This window comes from Hordeum vulgare, chromosome 3H (assembly GCF_904849725.1).
Source record: "Hordeum vulgare subsp. vulgare chromosome 3H, MorexV3_pseudomolecules_assembly, whole genome shotgun sequence".
NCBI lineage: Eukaryota > Viridiplantae > Streptophyta > Magnoliopsida > Poales > Poaceae > Hordeum > Hordeum vulgare.
In genome coordinates this window covers 188,384,831-188,394,902 of record NC_058520.1, presented here as the reverse complement: position 1 = coordinate 188,394,902, position 10,072 = coordinate 188,384,831, and positions in this window count along the sequence as shown.

Genomic DNA, 10,072 nt, shown 5'->3' with positions numbered 1-10,072 from the left:
TCCATCACCAAAGCACCGGCACGATCTTCTGTCACCGGCGCCACACCATGATCTCCATCAACGTGTCGCCATCGGGGTTGTCGTGCTACTCATGCTATTACTACTAAAGCTACATCCGAGCAATATAGTAAACGCATGTGCAAGCCCAAACGTTAGTTTGAAGACAACCCTATGGCTCCTACCGGTTGCCGTGCCATCGACGTGCAAGTCGATATTAACTATTACAACATGATCATCTCATACATCCAATATATCACAGCACATCGTTGTCCATATCACATCACAAGCATACCCTGCAAAAACAAGTTAGACGTCCTCTAATTGTTGTTGCATGTTTTACGTGGTGACCAAGGGTATCTAGTAGGATCGCATCTTACTTACGCAAACACCACAACGGAGATATATGAATTGCTATTTAACCTCATCCAAGGACCTCCTCCGTCAAATCCGATTCAACTAAAGTTGGAGAAACCGACACTCGCCAGTCATCTTTGAGCAACGGAGTTACTCGTACCGATGAAACCAGTCTCTCGTAAGAGTACGAGTAATGTCGGTCCGAGACGCTTCGATCCAACAATACCGCGGAATCAAGAGAAGACTAAGGAGGGCAGCAAATCGCACATAACTGCCCACAAAAACTTTTGTGTTCTACTCGAGAAGACATCTACGCATGAACCTAGCTCATGATGCCACTGTTGGGGAACATCGCATGGGAAACAACAAAATTCCTACCCGCACGAAGACCTATCATGGTGATGTCCATCTACCAGGGGGATTTCGGATCTACGTACGCTTGTAGATCACACAGAAAAAGCGTTAATAAACGCGGTTGATGTAGTGGGACGTCCTCACGTCCCTCGATCCGCCCCGCGAACAGTCCCACGAACTGTCCCGCGATCCGTCCCACAATCCGCTCCGATCTAGTGCCGAACGGACGGCACCTCCGCGTTCAGCACACGTATAGCTCGATGATGATCTTGGCCTTCTTGATCCAGCAAGAGAGACGGAGAGGTAGATGAGTTCTCCAGCAGCATGATGGTGCTCCGGAGGTTGGTGGTGATCTAATCTCAGCAGGGCTCCGCCCGAGCTCCGCAGAAACGTGATCTAGAGGAAAACCGTGGAGGTATGTGGTCGGGCTGCCGTGGAAAAGTTGTCTCAAATCAGCCCTAAAACCTCTGTATATATAGGTGGGAGGGGAGGGGGCTTGCCTTGGGGCTCAAGGAGCCCCAAGGGGTTCGGACGGAAGGGGGGGAGGAGGAGTCCTCCTCCAATCTTAGTCCAAATCCTAGTCCAAATAGGATTGGAAGGTGGAGTCCTTCCCTTCCTTCCCACTTCCCCCTTTTTTTCTTTCTCTTTGATTTGCTTATCTCCCTGCGCAGGGGCCTCTTTGGGCTTGCCCACCAGCCCACTAAGTGTTAGTGTGGCACCTCTAAGGCCTATAGGCTTCCCCGGGATGGGCTGCCCACCCCCCCCCCCCCCCCCCGTTGAACATCCGGAACCCATTCGTCATTCTCGGTACATTCCCGGTAATTCCAGAAACGTTCCGGTAATCAAATGAGGTCATCCTATATATCAATCTTCGTCTCCGGACCATTCCGGAAACCCTCGTGACGTCCGTGCTCTCATCCGGGACTCCGAACAACATTCGGTAACCAACCATATAACTCAAATAGGCATAAAACAACGTCAAACCTTAAGTGTGCAAACCCTGCGGGTTCGAGAACTACGTAGACATAACCCGAGGGACTCCTCGGTCAATATCCAATAGCGGGACCTGGATGCCCGTATTGGATCCTACATATTCTACGAAGATCTTATCGTTTGAACCTCAGTGCCAAGGATTCATATAATCATGTATGTCATTCCCTTTGTCCTTCGGTATGATACTTGCCCAAGATTCGATCGTCAGTATCCGCATACCTATTTCAATCTGGTTTACCGGCAAGCCTCTTTACTCATTCCGTAATACAAGATCCCGCAACTTACACTAAGTCACATTGCTTGCAAGGCTTGTGTGTGATGTTGTATTACCGAGTGGGCCCCGAGATACCTCTCCGTCATACGGAGTGACAAATCCCAGTCTTGATCCATACTAACTCAATGGACACCTTCGGAGATACCTGTAGAGCATCTTTATAGCCACCCAGTTACGTTGTGATGTTCGATACACACAAAGTATTCCTTCGGTGTCAGTGAGTTACATGATCTCATGGTCATAGGAATAAATACTTGACACGCAGAAAAGAATAGCAACAAAATGACACGATCAACATGCTATGTCTATTAGTTTGGGTCTAGTCCATCACATGATTCTCCCAATGATGTGATCCAGTTATCAAGCAACAACACCTTGTACATAGTTAGAAGACCCTCAACTGGCTAGCCAACTAGAGGCTTGCTAAGGATAGTGTTTTGTCTATGTATCCACACATGTATCTAAGTCTTCATTCAATACAACTATAGCATGGATACTAAACGATTATCTTGATACAGGAATTATAATAATAACTTATTTATCATTGCCTCTAGGGCATAATTCCAACACATTCTAGACATGAGTGAATGAGAAGCACCAGAATCAAACAGAACCTTAGCAGGAATATCATTAACGAGGAGATTACCCATAATCACGTTTGAGGAGTTGTCTCCTTCACCTGCATTCACCATATTGACTCTCGCGGACCTGGGGTTGAACTTCACTATAGCATTGCTTGGAGGTTAGATGCGGCCCTTTCCTATTTTGGGGGGCGATGCCCCAAAAAGGGAAAGAGGCACATCTAAACATTTCGCAAGCGAGATAATCATAGCATTACATAATCAAAGAATGACAAGTAGGGCATACACTTGCCATCTGACATAGTATAACATAGAGCTTGCATCCACACAATTATTCAGAACAAGTTAGTCCTCTCTTGCAACAGCTGGATTCACATCTGAGTGTTAGCATTTGTTGCAGCCATCACCGCTTCCCAAGCCTCTGCAGGAGGAGGCGGCGGCGGAGGAGGAGGTGGAGGGGATGGTGGCGGCATCTCAGCACCCTCACGACCCGGATTCTGACGAGTTGGTGGAGCCATCCTGAAGACGGACAACACATTAGACCAGAGAATAATATTGAAGGTAAAGCTGAATCAAAAGGCAGGAATATCTGAACAAGAATATTAGCAATTGCACTCGAACAAAATAGTAAGAATGCTTCCTCGAAGTGACTATCGACAAAATCTGGTTAAAGACCACTTGCAAACCAAGTATGAGCTAGAACTTTTCGGAACAAACGTATGACACAGATTCCATCCGATATCTTCGTGGATATGATCGCACGGGCTCGAATTTACAGTAGCCATCCTGTGCAAGGCAGTGCACACCACTTATGAAGCGTCCCCAAGTCGTAGCAAGCTACATGGACTCTTTAAGACACAACGAGAACCACTATAAGACGACCGTGAACAAACGTACCCACTGAATGTCGAATCCCAACCTCATATCATGCATCTGTAGGAAGATTGTCCTATAAGTCACTACTTGATATCCCACCTATGAATTCCCAAAATATCTGGTCATGCAACCTGGTACACGGATACAAGGAGTAATATTTCACACGACTCCTATACTAACCCGTCCAGTGTATCACATCCGTCAACACATAACCAGAATCTCGGACCTTCATCTACTACAGACCCTCGTGATCACAACAATACAAGTATGGCAGTACTCCCGAACAATCCGCACGAGTACTAGGGACATCGGGGTTATCTCGCCACTACTAGTATTGAAGCAATTTCAAACATCCTTCGTCCTGAGATACTAAGAAATCTGAATGATGGCGATGTGCACAAGAATCCCCTGGAGCTTAACTCCCCGGAAGAAATCAAGTTAGACAGGAGGCACCAAGACAGAACTCCGCCACATCGATATCATATAGATTTCAAAATACCCGCGTGATCCTAAAAAATTTGAGCAAGAAGAGGAGTAGAATTAAGATTTCCTAAGTCAAGAACCTCACCATAGCATAGAAGAGGAGGAAAAAAACCTACTCTCCGATATAACTAAGACTGTAAACATTTTACTAGACTCGACTCGGCCAAGTTCGATCACACAAAGGCTCCTATGGTCGTAAGGCTCTGATACCAACTTCTAATGACTAAGATACAGCCCTTTCCTATTTTGGGGGGCGATGCCCCAAAAAGGGAAAGAGGCGCATCTAAACGTTTCGCAAGCGAGATAATTATAGCATTACATAATCAAAGAATGACAAGTAGGGCATACACTTGCCATCTGACATAGTATAACATAAGGCTTACATCCACACTTATTCAGAACAAGTTAGTCCCGCTACGGACAACATGAAACAAGGAAAAGACTATGAAATCCCGCATGCTGGCCCACGATCATGACCACGGCCTCAGTCCTTCGGATAGTTCAGGTACAGTCGGTCAGTCTCCTCATCATACTGCCAGGCCAGCTGCGTGCCATCAGGATCTCCTGCGTCGGGCGTACCTGTACCTGTTGGGGTGTTGTAGTAAACTGTGAGCTACGAGGACTCAGCAATCGGATGACCTTGGTAACAAATCTAGTCAAGTTATTAGGTGAGGAAGGTTTAGTGTATAGGTTGCAACATCCTAAGCTTATATGGTGGTTAACTTACAACGATCAGAGTATTTGATATGGTGGTCTACGCGAGCGGTTGAAGACTAGATGATCACTAAGTGACCCTGAACACCTACTTACATCAAACATAACCCCACCCTGTTCCCGATCGAAGAGAGGTCTTCGAAGGAGACAGTTGCTACTTCTCAAACAACGGCGCCAGAAATTGGCACGTTGACGGAGACTTGGCTTGCGTTGGTTTTTCCCTTGAAGAGGAAAGGGTGATACAGCATAGGAGCAGTAAGTATTTCCCTCAGTTTGAGAACCAAGGTATCAATCTAGTAGGAGAATCTCGTCAAGTCCAGAGTACCTGCGCAAACACAAAAGAGCTTACACCCAACGCTATAAAACGGTTGTCAATCCCTTCAAGATTGATTGCAAAGTGAGATCTGAAGACGGAAGTGCAACGAAGTAAAAGTGTAAGGCTGAAAATATTGTGTGAAGTAGACCCGGGGGGCATAGTGTTCACTAGAGGCTTCTCTCAAAATAGCAAATATCACGATGGGTGAACAAATTAATGTCGAGCAATTGATAGAACCGCGCAAAGTTATGACGATATCTAACGCAATGATCATACATATAGGCATCACGTCCGAGACAAGTAGACTGATACTTTCTGGATCTACTACTATTACTCCACACATCGACCGCTATCCACCATGCATCTAGTGTATTGAGTTCATGACGAACAGAGTAACGCCATAAGCAACATGACATGATGTAGAGGGATAAACTCAAACCTATGATGAAAACCCCATATTTTTACCCTTGATGGCAACAACACGATGCGTGCCTCGCTACCCCTTCTGTCACTGGGTGAGGTCACCGCACGGTATGAACCCAAAACCAAGCACTTCTCCCATTGCAAGAATCATAGATCAAGTTGGCCAAACAAAACCCACAACTCGAAGAGAATTACAAGGATATGAAATCATGCATATAAGAGATAAGAAGAAACTCAAATAAGGTTCATAGATAATCTTATCATAAATCCACAATTCGTCGGATCTCGACAAACACACGGCAAAAGAAGATTACATCGGATAGATCTCCATGAAGATCATGGAGAACTTTGAATTGAAGATCCAAGAGAGAGAAGAAGTCATCTAGCTACTAGCTATGGACCCGTAGGTCTATGGTGAACTACTCATGCATCGTCGGAGAGGTCATGGTGTTGATGAAGAAGCCCTCCGTATCCAAATATCCCCTCCGGCAAGGCACCAGAACGTGCCCCAGATGGGATCTTGCGGAGACAGAAGCTTGCGGCGGCGGAAAAGTGTTTTCATTGATCTCCTGGTTTTTTGGGGATTTTAGGGAATTTATAGGCGAAGGAGCTAGGGCAGGGGAGGCCCAAGGAGCCTACAAGCCTGGGAGGCACGGGCCCCCCTGGCCACGCCATGTGGGCTTGTGGCCTCCCTCGGGACTCCCTGCCTTGGTTCCCAAGCTTTCTGCGTATCTTCTGTTCCGGAAAAAATCTTTTCGGAAGTTTTATTCCGTTTGGACTCCGTTTAAAATCCTCGTCTGAAAAGGGTCAAAAACACGAAAAAGACATGAACTGGCACTTGGCACTGAGTTAATAAGTTAGTCCCAAAAAAGATATAAAAGGCATACAAAACATCCAAAGTTTGACAAGATAATAGCATGAAACCATCAAAAATTATAGATACGTTGGAGACGTATCAAGCATCCCCAAGCTTAACTCATGCTCGTCCTCGAGTAGGGAAGTGATAAAGACCGAATTTTTGATGTGGAATGCTACCGAGCATAGTTGTCCTTTGTAACTTATTTCATGTGACATGAATGTTTAGATCTGTAAGATTCCAAGCAATAGTTTGCTATTGACATAAAAACAATGATACTTCAAGCAAACTAGCAAGGTAATCTTGAACTTTTGAAATAACAAGGCCAAAGAAAGTTATCCCTACAAAATCATATAGTCTGGCTATGCTCCATCATTCTCACACAACTAATTTAAATCATGCACAACCCCGGTATTGGACAAGTAATTGTTTTCGCACTCTTACTTTCTCAAACCTTTTACAACTATCACACAATACATGAGTGTGAGCCATGGATATAGCACTATAGTTGGAATACAGTGTGGTGGTGGTTGTGAGACAAAAAAGGAGGAGATGGTCACATTGACTCGGCGTATCAAAGGGTTATGGAGATGCCCATTAATAGATATCAATGTGAATGAGTATGGATTGCCATACAAAGGATGCACGAGAGCTATAAGTATGTGAAAGCTCAAAAGGAGAACTAGTGGGTGTGCATCCAACTTGCTTGCTCACGAAGACCTAGGGCAATTTTGAGGAAGCCCATCGTTGGAATATACAAGCCAAGTTATATAGTGAGGATTCCAACTAGTATATGGTGGTGACAAAGCAAGAAGCTCTCAATCATGATGAACATGGTGCTATTATGAAGCACAAGTGTGGAAAAAGATAGTAGCATTGTCCCTTCTCTCTTTTTCTCTTTTTTTTATTTGGGCTCTTTGGCCTCTCTTTTTTTATGTGGGCAACTTTGGCATCTTTTTTTTTATTTTTTTGTTTCCTCACATGGGACAATGCTCTAGTAATGATGATCATCACACTTTTATTTACTCGCAGCTCAAAGCATAGAACAATGATGACTCTATAGGAAATGCCTCCGGCAGTGTACCGGGATGTGCAACGATCTAGCTTGGCATGTGACGTTGAAACATATCGCTAGCTATCTTACGATCATGCAATCGCAATATGAGAGTGACGGCACAAGTCATGAGACGGAACGGTGGGAGTTGCATGGCAATATATCTCAGAATGGCTATGAAAATGCCATAGTAGGTAGGTATGGTGGCTGTTTTGAGGAAGGCATATGATGGGTTTGTGCACCGGCGAAAATTGCGTGGTACTAGAGAGGATAGCGATGATGGAAGGTGAAAGCGCATATATACCATGGACTCACATTAGTCATGAAGAACTCACATACTTGTTACGAAAGTTTTTATTGTTGAGCAATTGATAGAACCGCGCAAAGTCATGACGATATCTAAGGCAATGATCATACATATAGGCATCACGTCCGAGACAAGTAGAGCGATACTTTCTGCATCTACTACTATTAATCCACACATCGACCGCTATCCAGCATGCATCTAGTGTACTGAGTTCATGACGAACAGAGTAACACCTTAAGCAAGATGACATGATGTAGAGGGATAATCGCAAACCAATGATGTAAACCCCATCTTTTTACCCTTGATGGCAACAATGTGATGCGTGCCTTGCTACCCCTACTATCACTGGGTGAGGTCACCGCACGGTATGAACCCAAAACCAAGCACTTCTCCCATTGCAAGAATCATAGATCTAGCTGGCCAAATAAAACCCACAACTCGAAGAGAACTACAAGGATATGAAATCATGCATAAGAGAGATCAGAAGAAACTCAAATAAGATTTACAGATAACCTGATCATAAAATCCACAATTCATCGGATCTCGACAAACACACCGCAAAAGAAGATCATGGAGAACTTTGTATTGAAGATCAAAGAGAGATAAGAAGCCATCTAGCTACTAGCTATGGACCCGTAGGTCTATGGTGAACTACTCACGCATCATCGAAGAGGTCATGGTGTTGATGAAGAAGCACTCCGTATCTGAATCCCCCTCCGGCAGGGCACCAGAACGTGCCCAGATGGGATCTTGCAGAGACAGAAGCTTGCGGCAGCGGAAAAGTATTTTCGATGATCTCCTGATTTTTTATGGGATTTTAGGGAATATATAGGCGCAAAACCTAGGGAAGAGGTGGCCCAAGGAGCCCACAAGCCAGGGTGGCGCGGGCCCCCCTGGCCGCGCCATGAGGGCTTGTGTGGTCCCTGCAGGCCCCCTGCCCTGATTCTCCGGCTTCCCAATCTTTTTCTGTTTTGGAAAAAAATATTTTTGGTAGTTTCATTCTGTTTGGACTCCATTCAAAATCCACCTCCGAAAGGGGTCAAAAACATGGAAAATAGGAACTCGCACTTGGCACTGAGTTAATAAGTTAGTCCCAAAAAATATATAAAAGGCATACAAAACATCCAAAGTTTGACAAGATAATAGCATGAAACCATCAAAAATTATAGATACGTTGGAGACGTATCAAGCATCCCCAAGCTTAACTCCTGCTCGTCCTCGAGTAGGGAAGTGATAAAGACTAAATTTTTGATGTGGAATGCTACCTAGCATAGTTGTCCTTTGCAACTTCTTTCACGTGACATGAATGTTCAGATCCGTAAGATTCAAGACAATAGTTTGCTATTGACATGAAAACAATAATACTTCAAGCAAACTAGCAAGGTAATTGATACATCTCCATCGTATCTACTTTTCCAAACTCTATTGCCCATGTTTTGGACTCTAATTTGCATGATTTGAATGGAACTAACCTGGACTGACGCTGTTTTCAGCAGAATTGCCTTGGTGTTGTTTTTGTGCAGAAATGAAAGTTCTGGGAACGTCCTGAAAATTTACGGAGAATATTTTTGGAAAATATGAAAAATACCTGCGCAAAAATCCACCGGAGGGGATGGGCCAGTGGGCCACAAGCCCTGTAGCCGCCACCCCCCCTTGGTGGCGGCTAGCAAGCTTGTGGGGCCCACGTGGCTCTGCCGCCCCCAAACTCAGCACTATAAATTCACTTTCGTCCCAGAAAAAATCAAGAGAGAAGATTTCGTCGCGTTTGTGATACGGAGGTGCCGCCACATCCTGTTCTTCATCTGGAGAGCAGATCTGGAGTCCGTTTTGGGCTCCGGAGAGTGGAAATCGTCGCCATCGTCATCATCAACCTTCTTCCCTCTCCAATTCCAAGAAGCTCTTCATCGTTCGTGAGTAATCTATTCGTAGGCTCGCTGGGCGGTGATGAGTAGGATGAGATCTATCATGTAATCGAGTTAGTTTTGACGGGGATTGATCCCTAGTATCCACTATGTTCTGAGATTGATGTTGCTACTACTTTGCCATGCTTAATGCTTGTCACTAGGGCCCGAGTGCCATGATTTCAGATCCGAAATTATTATGTTGTCACCACTATATGTGTATTTTAGATCCAATCTTGCAAGTTGTAGTTACCTACTATGTGTTATGACCCGGCAACCCCGGAGTGACAATAACCGGAACCACTCCCGGTGATGACCATAGTTTGAGGAGTTCATGTGTTAACCAAGTGCTAATCCGTTGGTCCGGCTCTTTATTAAAAGGAGAAGCTTAATATCCAGTAGTTTCCTTTTGGACCCCGCTGCCATGGGAGGGATGGACAATAGATGTCATGCAAGTTCTTTTCCCTAAGCGCGTATGACGACACAAGAAATGCATGCCTACATCACATTGACGAACGGGAGCAAGCCATGTATCTCTCCGTGTTATAACTGTTGCATGATGAATATCATCCAAACAAATCACCGA